The sequence below is a fragment of the Otolemur garnettii genome, unplaced genomic scaffold, assembly GCF_000181295.1.
Source record: "Otolemur garnettii isolate 467f Iridium unplaced genomic scaffold, OtoGar3 scaffold00105, whole genome shotgun sequence".
Lineage (NCBI taxonomy): Eukaryota > Metazoa > Chordata > Mammalia > Primates > Galagidae > Otolemur > Otolemur garnettii.
The window spans coordinates 1,083,428-1,101,623 of record NW_003852500.1 but is presented as its reverse complement, the minus strand read 5'-3'; the positions used below and the strand labels follow the sequence as shown (position 1 = coordinate 1,101,623).

Sequence of the window (18,196 nt, the reverse complement as noted above, 5' to 3'; positions counted from 1 at the left end):
CTCAGAAACAAAAACAAAGCAGGGGGAATCACACTACCAGACATCAGACTATACTATAAATCCATTGTGATCAAAACAGCATGTTATTGGCACAAAAACAGAGAGGTAGATGTATGGAACAGAATAAAGAACCAAGAGATGAACCCACTATATGATCTTTGACAAGCCAATTAAAAACATGCAGTGGGGAAAAGATTCCCTATTTAACAAATGGTGCTGGACGAACTGGCTGGTGACCTGCAGAAGACTGAAACTGGACCCACATCTGTCACCACTAACCAAGATAGACTCTCAATGGATTAAAGACTTAAATTTAAGACATGAAACTATAAAAATACTAGAAGAAAGTGTAGGGAAAACTCTTGAAGAAATTGGCCTGGGCAAATATTTCATGAGGAGGACCCCCTGGGCAATTGAAGCAACATCAAAAATATACTACTGGGACCTCCTCAAACTAAAAAGCTTCTGCACAGCCAAGAACACAGTAAGTAAAGCAAGCAGACAGCCCTCAGAATGGGAAAAGATATTTGCTGGTTATGATTTTGACAAAGGTCTAATAACCAGAATCCACAGAGAACTCAAATGTATAAGCAAGAAGAGACCAAGCGATCCCATCTCTGGGTGGGCAAGAAACTTAAAGAGAAACTTCTCTGAAGAAGACAGATGCATGGCCTACAGATATATGAAAAAATGCTCATCATCCCTAATCATCAGAGAAATGCAAATCAGAACTACTTTGAGATATCATCTAACACCAGTAAGATTAGCCCATATCACAAAATCCCAAAATCCCAAAATCACAGATGCTGGCAGGGTTGTGGAGAAAAGGGAACACTTCTACACTGCTGGTGGGAATGCAAACTAATACATCCCTTTTGGAAAGTCATATGGAGAACACTTAGAGAACCAAATATAGACCTGCCATTTGATCCTATAATTCCTCTGCTAGGTATATATCGAGAAGACCAAAAATTATGCTACAATACAGATATCTGTACCAGAATGTTTATTGCAGCCCAGTTCACAATTGCTAGGTCATGGAAGAAGCCCAAGTGCCCATTGACCCATAAATGGATCAATAAATTGTGGTATATGTACACCATGGAATATTATGCAGCCATAAAGAAAGATGGAAACTTTACCTCCTTCACGTTTACATGGATGGAGCTGGAAAATATTCTTCTTAGCAAAGTATCTCAAGAATGGAAGAAAAAGTATCCAATGTACTCAACCCTATTATGAAACTAATTGTTAAATGTCATAGGAAAGCTATAATCCAATTGTAGTCCAAGAATACGGGGAAAGAGGAGAGGGAGGGGAGGGGAGGGGGCAGGATGGGTGAAGGGAGGGTGATTGCTGGGACCACACCTATGATTTATCCTATAAGGGTACATGTGAATCTTTCTAAATGTTGAATATAAATGTCTTAATACAATTATGAGAACAATATGATGGCCATGTTGGCCAATTGGATGAAAGTATTTCAAATTATATATAGAAACAACACACTGTATCCCATGATAGTATTAATGTGCACAAATATGATTTAATTTAAAAAAAAAAGATCTAGGTCAATTTAAAAAGAAAATATCCAAAAAAGGAGGACCCAATCTACTAGATACTAAGAATTATCATAAAGACATAGTAATAGGGCAGTGCCTGTGGCTCAGTGAGTAGGGCACCGGCCCCATATACCGAGGATGATAGGTTCAAACCCAGCTCTGGCCTAACTGCAACAAAAAAAAAGCCGGGCGTTGTGGTGGGCACCTGTAGTCCCAGCTACTTGGGAGGCTGAGGCAAGAGAATTGCCTAAGCCCAAGGAGTTGGAGGTTGCTGTGAGCTACGACTTCACGGCACTCTACCAAGGGTTAATAAGTGAAACTCCGTCTCAAAAAAAAAAAAGACATAGTAATAAAAAAACTTTTAAAAAATGTTCAGTAATTAAATACAAAATATTAGATTTCAAATCAAAATTTCAGTTTATTATATCTCAAACAAGAAGCAGTACAATTAATCAAAGCATTCACCTACACTATCATTACAATTTTCCTATCTTTATGATAGCTTGTTTATGCCAGCAGCAAAGAAGCCTGGAGAACAAGTGATGATGAAATCGTGAAAGGCATTTTCCACAGCTTGTTGAGAAATGAATATTTTTCCTTGCAAAGCCTGAAAGAAGTGGTAGTCAGGCCTGGGCATGGTGGCTCACACCTAGCACTTTGGGAGGCCAAGGTGGTGGATTGCCTGAGGTCAGGAATTCGAGACCAACCTGAGCTAGAGCGAGACCCCATCTCTAAAAGTAGCCGGGCATTGTGGCAGGCGCCTGTAGTCCCAGCTACATGGGAGGTTAAGGCAAGAGGATCTCTTGAGCCCAAGAGTTTGAAGTTGCTGTGAGCTATGATGCTATGGCACTCTACTGAGGGTGACAAAGTGAGACTCTGCCTCAAAAAACAAAAGTGGTAGTCAGTTGGTATAAGGTCTGGTGAATACGGTAGACGACAAAGAGCTTCCAAATCCAGCCTCTGTGGTTTGAGCAGCATTCTTTGTGAAACACATGGTGGGCCACTGTGTTGCAAGATGACCACCTGTCTCGATTGATCAATCTCAGCTGCCTAATTGCAAGCATCTTCATGATTTTTTCCAGCTGCTTGTAGTAGAATGTAATCAATTGACCAGGTTTTGTGAAGCTATAGTGGATAACATCACCAAATAGACACCATTAGTTTTTTATGAATATTCAGTTTTGGACTAAGTTTCAGCACTTCACCTTTATCCAACCATTGTGCCAAACACTTGCAATTGTCATAAAGAATCCATTTTCAACACCTAAAACAACATGGTGTAGAAACATTTCACTTGATGTGTGACAGCAAAGAAAAGCAAGCTTCAAGATGGTTTCCCTTCTGATGCTCATATAATTCATGCAGAATCAATCTATCCAGCTTCTTTACTTTGCTGATTTATCTCAAATTGTCCAATATTATTAGAATAGTAATGTCAAAACTTGCTGCTAATTTAAACACAGGTTGAGATGGATTTGCTTCCACTACAGCTTTTATCATTATCCACCTCGGTCTCAGGTCACCCATATGGCTCATTTTCAAGATTAAAATCACCAGAACAAAACTTCTCAAACCATTGACATACACTGCATTCATTAGCCACATTCTTCCCAAACATTTTGTTGATATTTTGAGCTATGGTGCTGCATTGGTTCACAACAGAACTTGTAATCTAAAATAACACAATTGTTTTAGTTATGCATGGTTTCACAAAAAACTGCTCTGAGAAAAAATTTGAAAATAATCACAAGCCAAAAATGTGTGTATTTGAAAGAATAAGGATGTATTTTCACAATAAAAATAAAGGAATTGTCAAAAGTATCAGAGATATCAACTGCCAAACTTAGGCATTGAATACTTAATAACCTTAATAAAACTAGGGTACTACTTAAAGAACAGAAAATTAGACCCCTAGACCCATATTGCAGAGTAGAGGGCTTGTAGTGTTCAGGCTACTAGCAATGTAGAAACAGGAAGAAACAGGTTCCCATCTATTCTATACACAGGGTAGACTCTCTTCCTATATGAGAATGGTAAAACTATAAAGTTAAAAGACTATAATGTAATAGATATTTTCATGACCTTCCAGTAGGAATTTTTAAAACCTGAAAAGTTAAAAATTAGAAGACTTTTTTAAAAAGATAACTATGAAACGTAATGATTTTGTAATAAAAGTTACTATGTACCAAATAAACATTCAGACGTGAGATTCAGAAATGGTACCTACCATAAACATATCAACCTAGAAGAATTTTTTTTTTTTTGAGACGGAGCCTCAAGCTATCCCCCTGGGTAGAGTGCCATGGCATCACTGCTCACAGCAACCTCCAACTCCTGGGCTCAAGCGAGTCTCCTGCTTCAGCCTCCCAAGTAGCTGGGACCACAGGCGCCCGCCACAAGTCCTGGCCATTTTTTGGTTGCAGCCATCATTGTTGTTTGGCGGGCCCCCGGGCTGGGGATTCGAACCTGCCACCTTAGGTGTATGTGGCTGGCGCCTTAGCCGCTTGAGCCACAGGCGCCAAGCCAACCTAGAAGAATTTCTTGAATATGTAAGGAATTGTTGAAAACTGACTAACAGACAGGTGACCCAAAAGAAAAGCAGGCAAAGAATAAGGTCCAAGAATTTACAGAAGCTCAAATATAAGACATGTAAGGAGGTGCTCAAAGTCACTTGTTTCATAGAACAGTGAAAATTACCTAACAATGACATGGCAGAGGTTGTAAAATTTCATCCAAAACACTGTGTGGAAATGGATTTTCTAAAGGTTATTGAATTGTAAAACTCAAATGGTCTTTAATTGAGCAACAGCGTTACTAGGAATTCATCCTGCAAAGACACTCGTGTGTAAGTAGTGGGTTCTGTACACAGATGTTCCCTGCATTTTGTTGTTACAGCAAAAGCCTAGAATTTGAGGTGGAGCATAATGGCGGACTGATAGACACTTAGCTCAGCTCTCCTGGAACAACAGGTGAGAGTGAGTGGGCTAGATCATTCCCGCGGGGAATATTTGCATAGACAGGCAGTTCAGGGTGTTCAGCAAAGTGGCGGATTACTGGATTCAAAGTGTAATCCGGAGCTGCAGAGACTGCCAGAAAAATTGCTGTGCCACTGCTGAATTGGCAGGCGGTGGTGGTGGTAACTAACCCCTCCCCCACAGATTACAATTCCCAGTTTAACCACCTAGTGGGGAAACTAGGTGTTGTGTGGAAAAATTGATGAAGGGTGGACTCCTGAGCGGAATTTGGCAGTCAGATAGGGGTGCTGTGAGGAGTGGCACAGTCGTCGGGGCTAGGCTTCTAGAGCAACATTCAGGCGGGAAGGATCCTGGTCAGGAAGCAGACATATTTTGAAATTTTGGAAATGTTGACTGCCACAGGCATCTTTTCACAAGGGCCAGGTGTGTCGATTTGAGTCTCACCTGCAGGCAGCCATCCTGCACCCAAAGCAGGTCCAGGATACCCCACACTTCACAGGAACTGTTGCAGGGAGAATTTGTGAAACCTGCCTGTGAAGATTTTTTTTTTGAAATTGGTGGAATCAACTACTGGGAGGGTCTAAGCACCAAGCGCGTAGCCAGGAAACCACCAAAAACAGTGTAAACTGTGAATCAGGTATAAGCCTGGGACCCACTCATGGCGCCACCTGGTGTCCAGAAAGTATATTCAACATAAATATATTCCTACTAAATTTGATCTCTACAGTGTACATATAGTCATATATGTATATATATATATATAATATTTTTGTTGGTGGTAACTTTTTTCTTTGAACGTTCTTTTTACTCTTTTGCATTTTTCCTTTTCTTATAGGAGTTGTTGTTAATTATATTTTAATTATTAATAATACTATTTTTTTCTTTTCCTCTTCTTCCCTTCCTATGGTTGCTAAGAGTGCTTACATCAGGCTATTAGAGGTTTTTTCTTTTTTCTTTTTTCTGTTTATTAATTTCTGATTGTGCATCTGTGTGCTTGTGTGTCTGGTAGCTTTTTTGTTTGTTTATTTGTTCATTTTGTTTCAACATGTCTTGTGTTTTGCTAAATTCTCAGGTTGGCTATTTTCCCTAACTCCAATTTTTACATTCAGTAAGAACAAGGGGGGAATGAGGGGTGATGGCTTACTGGAGCCAGCTTTCAACAGAAGCTCCAGTCCAGAGAGAGAGATAATGGCCAGAAAGAACCCAACAAAGCCAAAGGGTGAGAGCCGAGCTGAGAGAAGAGATAGATAAGTGCACATCTTCTCTGCTGAGGCAACCTGCAACTCCAAGGAAACAAATTTCAGGTACATAACTCATCCCAAAGAGGACATGTGTCCGTCCCCTGCACCAAGAGAGTTGCTTGCTTGCTGTGGGATCTCTATGAGTGAGCAGTGAACTGAGGTTCTCTTCTCTCACCCCACCAGACTGACTTTCTGGAAGCTGAGACTCCTTTTCCAGAGAGTCCCTGCTGTGAACTTGGGAATTCCCTTCTCTGGAAGGAAGTTTGAACAAATATTTTCCCTGCCACCTTGAACTTCCAGTCTACCCTTCCCCCCTTACTTTGTGGTCTAGAAGTCCAACCACTGCAGAGACCAGAATTTCCACACTTCTTGGCTAGGACTGGACATTGCATAGATGGTGGCAGTGCAGCTTGCTGTATCTGTGAATCAGTAACAGTGCAGAAAGACACAGAGAGGAAGGTGTCTGGCCTGGCTCTGAGAAAGTGTATCTCAGCAGCAGGCAGAGGCTTGGGTCTCTGCACAACGAGTGGAGACTTGGGAACTGATGAGGTGAGCAAACCCAAGTGGAGACACCTCCCACCCAAGATCAGCATTAATAGAGTGGTTCTGCTGGGGTCTAATTTTGGAGAGTCACCTCTCCAACTCTGTGGTCTGCCAAAAGGAACCAGACCTCTCCCAATAGGGATACCAGAGCTGCAAAACAGCAGCAGCAGATGTGCGGTGGCTGAGGGAGAAATATGTTTGCTGTCTGGATATCCTTGGGTTTAGATTGAGCTCAGGTGGAACACTGCCCAGTTGCCATTAAGTACCTAAGGCAGGCAGGCTTCAGTTCCCTCTGCTGGCTGGTGGCAAAGGGTAATGGCCAAAGGAGAAGGCATTGACTTTACTTTGACTCTGACAGGCACAAATCCCTGGCACATTTGATTATTGGACAGAACTGGGCCAGAGAGACTGGGTTAACAGAGACTGGAGGTGGGGTTACCAGAGATTAGGGTTACCAGAGTCCAGTGATGAAGGGGGAGCAAGGTGGTGAAAGAGGCATAAGATCCCTGTTCCAAACTTTTTACTGGATGGGCCTTTCTGACTCCTTGGAGTACTGGAGTGAGCCACACTTGAGCGACCAGTAGACTATCTAGTTGCTGGAGACCTTTTGAACTCTCCCATTAGAGAGTGGGTGCTGATTGGAACAATTGGTTTGGAACTCTTTAACTGGACAAATCAACTGAGGACCCTCCAAGGTGGTATCCTGGTTCTGTTTTAGTGGGAAGGTTTGGTTTTCCTCTTCCAGTTGTTGCCTGTGGGGAGCAGGATGTCTTTGTTGCTAGTATCACAGCTGAGACTTCAACCCAGAGTCACATATTCACTAGGATTGGACAAAGATCAGCTAAATACAAGACAGAACCATCCAGCCCCACCATATCAAGCAGGTCTCCAGAGTCTCAGGCAGTAGTACTGTACAGGCCTTTGCAAAGCTGTAGAGGAAAAGCTGCAGTCATCAGTACCAGCTCTTTAGTAAAGGGCTGGCCAAACACAACTCCAGAAGCCCCCAGTCTCATTTCACCTTCCCTGCTCATTGAGCCAAATGTTGAAAAACAATCATGGGGTCGAATCAGTGGAAAAACTCTGGCAACATGGACAATCAAAACAGATCAACTCCCCCAAGGAATGACAAACCAGTCACACCAGAGGATCCCATTTATAAACAGATGGCTGAGATGTCAGAAATCAAATTCAGAATTTGGATGGCAAATAAGATTAACAGAATGGAAGTGAAGTTGGAATTAGAAATTCTAGGAATAATTCAAAAGTTGTCTCAAGAATTCAATTAATTCAAAGATGAAATCACCAAAGGTTTTGGCACATTGAGAAAAGAAGTTGCAGCCTTCTGAGATATGAGAAATACAGTAGGATCCCTCAGTAGAAGAATGGAGCAGAAAGAAGAAAGGATTTCTGACATCGAAGACAAAGCTTTTGAATCCTCCCAAATGCACAAAGAGGAAGAAAACTGGAGAGCAAAAACAGATCATTCTCTCAGAGAGTTCTGGGATAATTCCAAGAAAACTAATATTTGACTTATGAGAATCCCTGAAGGTGATGAGATTGCTTCAAAAGGTACAGATGCTCTTCTTCAAGAGATAATTGACAAGAACTTCCCAAACATCATAAGAGATGCTGAAATTCAGATTACAGTTTCAGAACCCTACCACAACTCAACTCAAATAAATCATCTCCCAGACATATTATAATTAACCTCACCAAAGTTAATATGAAGGAGAAAATACTGCCAGCAGCCAGATGTAAGAAAACCATAACCTACCAGGGGAAGAATATTAGAATGACTGCAGATCTCTCTGCTGAAACTTTTTAAGCTAGAAAAGGATGGTCATCTACCTTCAACCACCTAAAACAAAACAATTTTCAACCCAGGACCCTGTGTCCAGCTAAACTGAGTTTCATTTATGATGTAGAAATTAAATACTTTAATGATATTCACATGCTGAAGAAATTTGCCATAACTAAACCAGCTCTCCTGGATATCTCCAGACCCATCCTCTCCAATGACCACTACAATGCTTTAACACTACAGTAAATTCACTCAGAAATTTTTGATCAAACCCCAACTTCCACAATGGTGAAAGGATTAAAAATGTCCACTGGACTTTTGAAAAATTCAACACCCAAAATAATACCAGGCTTATCAATACCCTCAATTAATATGAATGGCTTAAATTGCCCTGTAAAGAGGCACAGGTTGGCTGGCTGGCTACAAAAACTCAGGCCAGATGTCTGCTGCATACAAAAATCTCATCTTACCTTAAAAGATAAATATAGACTCAGGGTGAAGGGTGCCTATAATTCAGGCAATCAGAAAACAGCAGGTGTTGCAATTTTATTCACAGATACAATAGGCTTTAAACCAACAAAACTAAGAAAAGATAAGGATGGTCACTTCATATTTGTTAAGGGACACACTCAACATGATGAGATTTCAATTATTAACATTTATGCACCCAACCAGAATGTGCCTCAATTTATAAGAGAGCCTCTAACTGACATGAGCAAGTTGATTTCCTCCAGCACTATAATAGCTGGAGATTTTAATACCCCTTTGGCTGTGTTGATAGATCCTCCAATAAGAAACTCAGCAAAGAAATTTTAGACTTAAAATTAACCATTCAACAATTGGATTTAACAGACATATACAGAGCATTTCATCCTAACAAAACTGAATACACATTCTTCTCATCCATGGAACATCCTCCAAAATTGATCACATCTTAGGTCACAAGTCTAACCTCGGCTAAATTTTAAAAAATAAAAATTGTTCCTTATATCTTCTTGGACCATCATGGAATAAAAGTTGAACTCAGTAACAACAGGAATCTGCAAACTCACACAAAGACATGGAAGCTAAATAAGCTTATGCTAAATGATAGTTGGGTCATAGATGAGATTAAGAAAAAAATTACCAAATTTTTGGAGCAAAATGATAATGAAGACACAAACCACCAGAACCTCTGGGAAACTGCTAAGGCAGTCTTAAGAGGGAAATTTATAACATTGCAAGCCTTCCTCAAGAGAATGGAAAGAGAGGAAATCAACAACTTAAAGGGACAGCTCAAGCAACTGAAAGAGGAAGAACATTCCAACCCCAAACCCAGGAGAAGAAAAGAAACCAAAATTAGAGCAGAATTAAATTTAAAATGAAAGAATTATGCAACATATCAATTAATCAAAAAGTTGGTTTTTTGAAAAGATCAATAAAATAGATAGACCGTTGGCTAACCTAACCAGAAATAAAAGAGTAAAATCTCTTATTTCATCAATCAGAAATGACAGAGATGAAATAACAACAGATTCCTCAGAAATTTAAAAAATCTTTAATGAATATTATATGAAACTCTATTCTCAGAAATACAAAAATCTGAAGGAAATAGACCAATACTTGGAAAAATGCCACCTTCCTAAACTTAGCCAGAATGAAGTGGAAATGTTGAGCAGGCCTATATCAAGTTCTGAAATAGCATCAACTATACAAAATCTCCCCAAAAAGAAAAGCCTGGGACCAGATGGCTTCACATCAGAATTCTACCAAACCTTTAAAGAGAAACTAGTATCCATATTACTTAGCCTTTTCCAAAACATAGAAAAAGAAGGAATACTTCCCAACACATTCTATGAAGCAAACATCACCCTGATGCCCAAAACAGGAAAAGGCCCAACCAGAAAAGAAAATTATAGACCAATATCTGTAATGATTATTGATCCAAAAGTAGTCAATAAGATCCTAGCAAACAGAATCCAGCAACACATCGAACAAATTATACACCAATACCAAGCAAGTTTTATCCCAGACTCTCAAGGCTGGTTCAATATACATAAATCTATAAATATAATTTATCACATAAACAAATTAAAAAACAAAGACTATATAATTCTCTCAATTGATTCAGAAGAAGCTTTTGATAATATCCTGGATCCTTTCATAATCAAAACACTTAAGAAAATAGGTATAGAAGGGACATTTCTTAAACTGATAGAGGCCATGTACAGCAAAAATTGAAAACATTTCCACTCAGATTAGGAACCAGGCAAGGTTGCCCACTCTCTCCACTACTTTTTAACATTATAATGGAAGTCTTAGCCTTTGCAATCAGGCAAGAGAAGGCAATCAAGTGTATCCATTATAGGTGGAAAGCCTATATGTCATTGCCTCTGCTGTTTCTGAGAGTGAGCATGTACAAATCTTGCCAGGCACAATTCAGGAGAGACTCAGGCAGAACTCCATTTGGCTTGGCACCAAGGAGGTAAAACTCTTGTGATCAGGCCGGGGGGCTGGGGCGTGAAAGTGCATCACTGGCATGTCACCAGGACCTCCAAATTGTGGTTTTGCAAGATTAAGTTACTGCCTCCAGATGGCTTGAGGCTGCAAAGAGTAGGAGTACAGTTTCCCCTTAGCATTTTCCATATCTATCAAGAAGTGGACTAGGGAGTTAACAGTCTGCTTTTCCATGACTACTATTTTGAGTATAATAGGTAACTTAGAAGAATGTGTCTTACTTAAAAAGTTAATCTGTTCTTTACAATAAGTTAGTTAGGTAATGGTATGAATATTCATTAACAGCATGTACATGCAGCATCATCTATTTAAGCTGGGGAGAAATAAAAATATTTTCTATTTGCCATCCAAAGAGCAGTAGCCCTCTTTATGCCATACAATTCCAATGCAAGTCTACACCTGTGTCACCAACCACACCAACCACACCAACCTCTTATGTTTCATAAGAAACATCACGCAACAATCCATATAGGGTCAGAGGAGATCAAACTGTCATTCTTTGCAGATTACATGACCATATACCTGGAAAACCCCAGGGACTCAACCACAAAACTCTTAGAAGCGATCAAGGAATACAGCAGCATCTCAGGCCACAAAATCAATATTTATAAATCAGTAGCATTCGTATATACCAACAATAGTCAAGCTAAAAAAAAAAAAAAGCCATGGACTCTATTCCCTTTACAGTAGTGCCAAAGAAAATGAAATATCTGGGAGTGTACCTAACAAAGGACATGAAAGATCTGTATAAAGAGAATTATGAAACTCTGAGAAAAGAAATAGCTGACTATGTCAACAAATGGAAAAACACCATGCTCATGGCTGGGAAGAATCAACATTTTCAAAATGTCTATACTACCCAAAGCAATCTACAAATTTAATGCAATCCCTATTAATGCACCTCTGTCATACTTTAAAGATTTGTAAAATCTAGTACTTCATTTTATATAGAAACAGAAAAAAAAAAAAACGTGAATAGCCAAGACATTAGTCAGAAATAAAAATAAATCAGGTAGAATCACACTACCAGACTTCAGACTATACTAAAAATCTATAGTGACCAAAACAACATGGTATTGGCACAAAAATAGAAAGGTACATGTACGGAACAGAATTGAGAACCAAGAGATGAATCCAGACACTTATTGTCATGTGATCTTTGATAAGCCTATCAAAAACTTAAATTGGTGGCAGCAGGCCCAGGCAGCCAAAGAGGCTGGCAGGTGGCGCTGGTAGCATGGGGAGAGCAGTGCCATGGAGTGAGTGCACCCAGAGGAAGAGGTCCACTCTATGTGTGTGGCCCAAGACTGGCCCCTCCGAGCCACAGACATGAAGAGAGACATACAGATCCTGCTGGTGGGAGAACCTAGAGTTGGGAAGACATCATTGATTATGTCTCTGGTCAGTGAAGAATTTCCAGAAGAGAAGCAGAACAAAGTGATGAACAACTTCATCAAGAAATATCACAGGCTAATGTCATGTACATAGTGTATGCTGTTAACAATAAGCATTCTGTTGATAAGGTAATGAGTGGATGGATTTCTCTCATAAATGAGAGAATGGACAAATAGAGCAGGCTGCCTTTAATATTGGTTGGAAACAAATCTGATCTGGTGGAATATAGTAGTATGGAGACCATTCTTCCTATTATGAACCAGTATACAGAAATAGAAACTTGTGTGGAGTGTTCAGCAAAAAACCTGAAGAACATATCAGAGCTCTTTTTTTATGCACAGGAAGCGGTTCTTCATCCTACCAGACCCCTATATTGCCCAGAGGAGAAGGAGATGAAACCAGCCTGTATAAAAGCCCTTACTCATATATTTAAAATGAGATAATGATGGTACCCTCAATGATGCTGAGCTCAACTTATTTCAGAAAATTTGTTTCAACACTCCATTAGCTCCTCAAGCTTTGGAAGATGTCAAGAATGTAGTGAGAAAACATATAAGTGATGGTGTGGCTGACAGTGGATTGACACTGAAAGGTTTTCTCTTTTTACACACACTTTTTATCCAGAGGAGACACAAAACTACTTGGACTGTGCCTCGACAATTTGGTTATGATGATGATCTGGATTTGATGTCTGAATATTTATTCAACCTGCTAAAAATACCTCCTGATTGCACTACTGAATTAAATCTCATGCATATTTGTTTCTCCAGAGCACCTTTGACAAGCATGATTTGGATAGAGATCGTGCTTTGTCACCTGATGAGCTTAAAGATTTATTCAAAGTTTTCCCTTACATACCTTGGGGGGGCAGATGTGAATAACACAGTTTGTACCAACAAAAGAGGCTGGATAACCTACCAGGGATTCCTTTCCCAGTGGACCCTCATGGCTTATTTAGATGTACTGCAGTGCCTGGAGTATTTGGACTATCTAGGCTATTGGATATTGACTGAACAAGAATCTCAAGTTTCAGCCATTACAGTAACAAGAGATAAAAAGATAGACCTGCAGAAAAAACAGACTCAAAGAAATGTGTTCAGATGTAACGTAATTGGAATGAGAAACTGTGGGGAAAGTGGAGTTCTTCGGGCTCTTCTTGGAAGAAACTTAATGAGGCAGAAGAAAATTCATGATGATCATAAGTGCTACTATGCAATTAACACTGTTTATGTATATGGACAAGAGAAATACTTGTTGTTGCATGATATCTCAGAATTGGAATTTCTCACTGAGGCTGAGATCATTTGTGATGTTATGTGCCTGGTATACAATGTCAGTAATCCCAAATCCTTTGAATACTGTGCCAGGATTTTTAAGAAACACTTTATGGACAGCAGAATACTCTGTTTAATCATAGCTGCAAATTCAGACCTGCATGAAGTTAAGCAAGAATATAGTATTTCCCCTACTGATTTCTGCAGGAAACATAAAATGCCTCCACCATAAGCCTTCAGTTGCAATACTGCTGATGCATCCGGTAAGGATATCTTTGTTAAATTGACAACAATGGCCATGTACCCACACGTGACACAAACTGACCTCAAGAGCTCACATTTTGGCTTCAAGCAAGTTTTGGTGCTACTGTTTTTGCAGTTTGGGGCTTTGCTATGTACAGAGCATTATTGAAACAACAATGATTAAAACAAAATATCATCCCTACCAAAAACAAATACTTTTATGTACATTCTGAATGCTTTAAATTCTGCTAGAAATATTGAGATATTTATATATGCAGAGTTACTTTACTAATATTTGTGATTCATGCATAAGAGTATTTTAGTGATAGATATAACTGCAGTATTTGCTAGCATATGGAAAGAAAGAGCTAACAGCCAAACTAAAATGGCTAAATTTCAGAGGCCAAAAGGAATATTTTGTAAATAATGTACATATTCAGGCAAGATATGGTCTCCTAAACTGAGTACTAGAAATGACGTTTCTAGACATTTCTACGTGGTATCATTAGTGCTCACAGGCTCGCTCTCCTAGTTTTAAGTCAGCCCAGAGATTGTATTTACTCATGGATCACTTACTTATTTCACATTTACTCTGAATGATCCTTTGGGTTCTGTAAGTACATGCAGCACAATTTGCCACTTTCTCTCCATTTTTAAAAATACACAAGCCAGTGTCAGATTACCAACTTGACTTTCTTTCAGCCACTTATGGTAGCCAGCCTCAAAGCCATTGTGCATTCTAGAAAATTGTATAACTGAGTATGCAGCTCTTTTAAGAAAGAAGTAAGGTTAAAAGCAATTAGCAGAGGTATTATCTATGTGATTCTGTTGCTTCCTTTGTCAGTATGTTGAATTTTGTAGCCCATTCAATCAAATGAAAAAGACAATTTTTGTATTATTGTTTTTAGTTTAAATAAAGAGTCACTCTTACTACTGTTGAATTTCTTCTCAAAGTGTAAATCATTCTATAACAGCTATGTCTATTACAGTGTATTAGAGTAGCTGCATGTGTCATGAAGTGTTCTATGTCTGGCTAGGATAACCTAGAGGCCAGGTTATTTTATTATTTTTTAAATAATAAAATAAATCTAATGAAAAAAAAACTTAAATTGAGTAAAGACTCCCTATTTAACAAATGGTGCTGGGTGAATTAGCTGGTGACTTGTAGAAGACTGAAACTGGACCCACACCTTTCACCTCTAACAAAAATTGACTCTCACTGGATAAAAGACTTAAACCTAAGACATGAAACCATAAAGATCCTTGGAAAGAGTGCAGAGGAAACACTTGAAAAAATTGGCCTGGGAGAAAACTTTATGAGGAGGACATTCAGGGCAACTGAAGCAATACCAAAAATACATTACTGGGATCTGATCAAACTAAAAAGCTTCTGCACTGCCAAGAACACAGTAAGTAAGGCAAGTAGACCTCAGAATGGGAGAGGATATTTGCAGGTTACATTTCTGACAAAGGTCTGATAACCAGAATCCACAGAGAACTCAAACTTATTAATTAGAAAAAAACAAGTGATCTCATTTCACTATGGGCAAGAAACAGAAGCTTCTCCACAGAAGACAGAAGCATGGTCTGCAGACACATGAAAAAATGCTCATCATCTTTAATCATCAGAGAAATGCAAATCAAAACCATTTTCACATACCACCTAACTCCGGTAAGAGTAGCCCACATAACAAAAGCCCAAAACTACAGATGTTGGCGTGGATGTGGAGAAAAGGCAACACTTCTCCAGGTATGCAAACTAATATGTTCCTTTTGGAAAGAAGTTTGGAGAACACTCAGGGATCTAAAAATTGACTGGTTGATCCTGAAGCCCAAGTGCCCATCAACCCGTGAATGGATTAATAAATTGTGGTATATGTATACCATGGAATACAATGCAGCCTTAAAAAAAGATGGAGACTTTACCTCTTTTATGTTTACATGGAGGGATCTGGAATATATTCTCCAGAGTAAAGTATCTCAATAATGGAGGGGAAAGTATCCAAGGTACTCAATACTTCCATGAAACCAACTTAGATTTACTCACACTTTCTTATGAAAATAGAACACAACTATAGCCCAGGATGAAGGATAGAAATGGAGTGGGAAGGGAAGAGAGGGAGGAGGTTTGATAGAGGGAGGGTAAAAGGTGGGATCATACCTATGGAGCATATTGCAAGAGTACAAGTCAAATCTGTCAAGTGTAGAACATAAATGTCTTAACACAATAATCAAGTAAATGAGGTGTAAGCTATGTTGATTGGTTTGATGTAAGCACATCAGGTTGTATAAAAAAACAACACATTGTACTCCACATATGCCTAAATGTATTCATGATCTATGTGTATATAACTTAATTTTTTTAAAAGCCTGGAATTTATACAAATGTCCATTGATGGGGGAATGACTTGATTAAGTATGGTACTTTCATGTGATGGAGCAGTATACCACTATCAAAAAGGAGGAATTTGTATCACTTATCCTATCACACTCTGGAGGTTAAATCAGTACAAACAGCCTATTCAGCAATATCTATTATAATTTAAAATATTTGCATAAATGTCCTGAACAGAGGAGGGAGCTGAGTGAAATATGGAATTCTCCACAGCACTCAGAAAGAAGGCTCTTCAAGACACACTGCTGAGGGAAAGGAATGAGCAGTAATGAGACTATGTTGCCAAGAGAAAGTTACAATATGGCATTTGACAAATTGATGGCTCTAGAGATCCCTTGGGAGACAGAAAAGGGAACTAGACTTGGGGGAGGGTGTTACCAAGGTGAACTTAATCTTCCCTGGAATGTTTCATTTTGTGGGGAAAAAACACGTGCTTTCATGATGGATTTTTGCAATGCAAAATTAATTTTTGAGAATGGTATTTTGGTCACAATGAGATATTGAACCTATATTGTCATTGAGCCTGCCTGAGTGCTCTGTGTACACACTCCCACTGGTACAGGGACAATGAGTGTGTCAGGGGAGAAAGCCTGCACATAGAAGATTGTGGGTATGGACTGAATGTTGCCGAGAAGAACACAGGAAGCCATCCAAGGAGGGAAAGGGATTGAGATGCTGGCACAAGACAGAGGCTTATGTTCATTGTAACCCTTTTGTACTATAGAATTTTTACCAAGTGCATAATTTTTTGAAGTTGAAGGAAGCACAAAAATATCTCTGTACCCCATAGGATTGCTGTGCTGATCAAAACCTTAAAGTTGAGGACACTACTTCCAAAAATTGTCCATTCCAACACTCCTCTCCATGCCTCAGGCCTTGGCCCAGAACCTGTCCTGAGGACCCCCAGTGCCCAAATCATCAACTCCATTTGCCCCTTAGCCACAAAGAGATATTTCTAATACTCAGATAAACCTGCACTGCCCCTGGTCAAACATCTGCCATGGTTCCCCAACAGTAATCTGCAGACTCATACAAAAAGCAAGAAGTTCAATAACCTTATGTTGAATGATAGGTGGGTCAGAGACAAGATCAAGAATGAAATTACCAAATTTTTGGAACAAAACAATAATGAAGATATGAGTTACCAAAACCTCTGGGAAGGCAGTCCTAAGAGGGAAATTTATAGCACTGCAAGCCTTCCTTAAGAAAGAGGAAAGAGAGGAACCTAACAACTTAATGGGACATCTCAAGCAACTGGAAAAGGAAGAGCACTCCAATCCAAAACCCAGCAGAAGAAAAGAAATAACCAAAATTAGGGAAGAATTAAATGAAATTGAAAACAAAAGGATTATACAACAGATCAATAAATCAAAAAGTTGGTGTTTTGAAAAGGTCAATAAGATAGACAAACCTTTGGCCAACCTAACCAAGAAAAAAAGAGTAAAATTGCTAATCTCATCAATCAGAAATGGTAAAGATAAAATAACAACAGATCCTTTAGAAATTCAAAAAATCCTTAATGAATATTACAAGAAACTTTATTCTCAGAAATATGAAAATATGAAGGAAATTGACCAATACTTGGAAGCATGCCACCTCCCAAGACTTAGCCAGAATTAAGTGGAGATGTTGAAGAGGCCTATATCAAGTTCTGAAATAGCATCAACTATATATCAAAATCTCCCTAAAAAGAAGAGCCCGGGACCAGATGGCTTCACGTCAGAATTCTACCAAACCTTTAAAGAGGAACTAATACCTATACTACTTAACCTTTTCCAAAAGATAGAAAGAGACAGAATACTACCCAACACATTCATTGAAGCAAACATCACTTTGGTCCCCAAACCAGGAAAAGACTCAACAAAGAAAGAAAATTGTAGACCCATATTACTAATGAATATTGACGTGAAAATATTCAACAAGATCCTAACAAACAGAATCTAGCAACATATCAAACAAATTATACACCAGGACCAAATGGGTTTTATCCCATGGCTTTATCTCAAGGCTGGTTCAACATACATAAATCTATAAGTGTAATTCATCACATAAACAAATTAAAAAGCAAAGACCATATGATTCCCTCAATGGATGCAGAAAAAGCTTTTGATAACATCCAGCATTCTTTCATGATCAGAACACTTAAGAAAATTGGCATAGAAGGGACATTTCTCAAATTGATAGAGGCCATCTACAGCAAACCCACAGCCAATATATTACTGAATGGAGTTAAATTGAAATCATTTCCATCAGATCAGGAACCAGGCAAGG

The 18,196-nt window shown here is 39.0% G+C and overlaps 2 pseudogenes; one reads left to right on the top strand and one right to left on the bottom strand.

Annotated features, from left to right (window-relative positions):
* LOC100951696 overlaps nt 1-4,995 on the bottom strand; it is a 10,410-nt pseudogene extending 5,415 nt beyond the window's left edge.
* Nucleotides 4,996-11,935: 6,940 nt separating this feature from the next.
* On the top strand, nt 11,936-13,710 carry LOC100951375 (annotated as a pseudogene).
* The last annotated feature ends 4,486 nt before the right edge of the window (nt 13,711-18,196 follow it).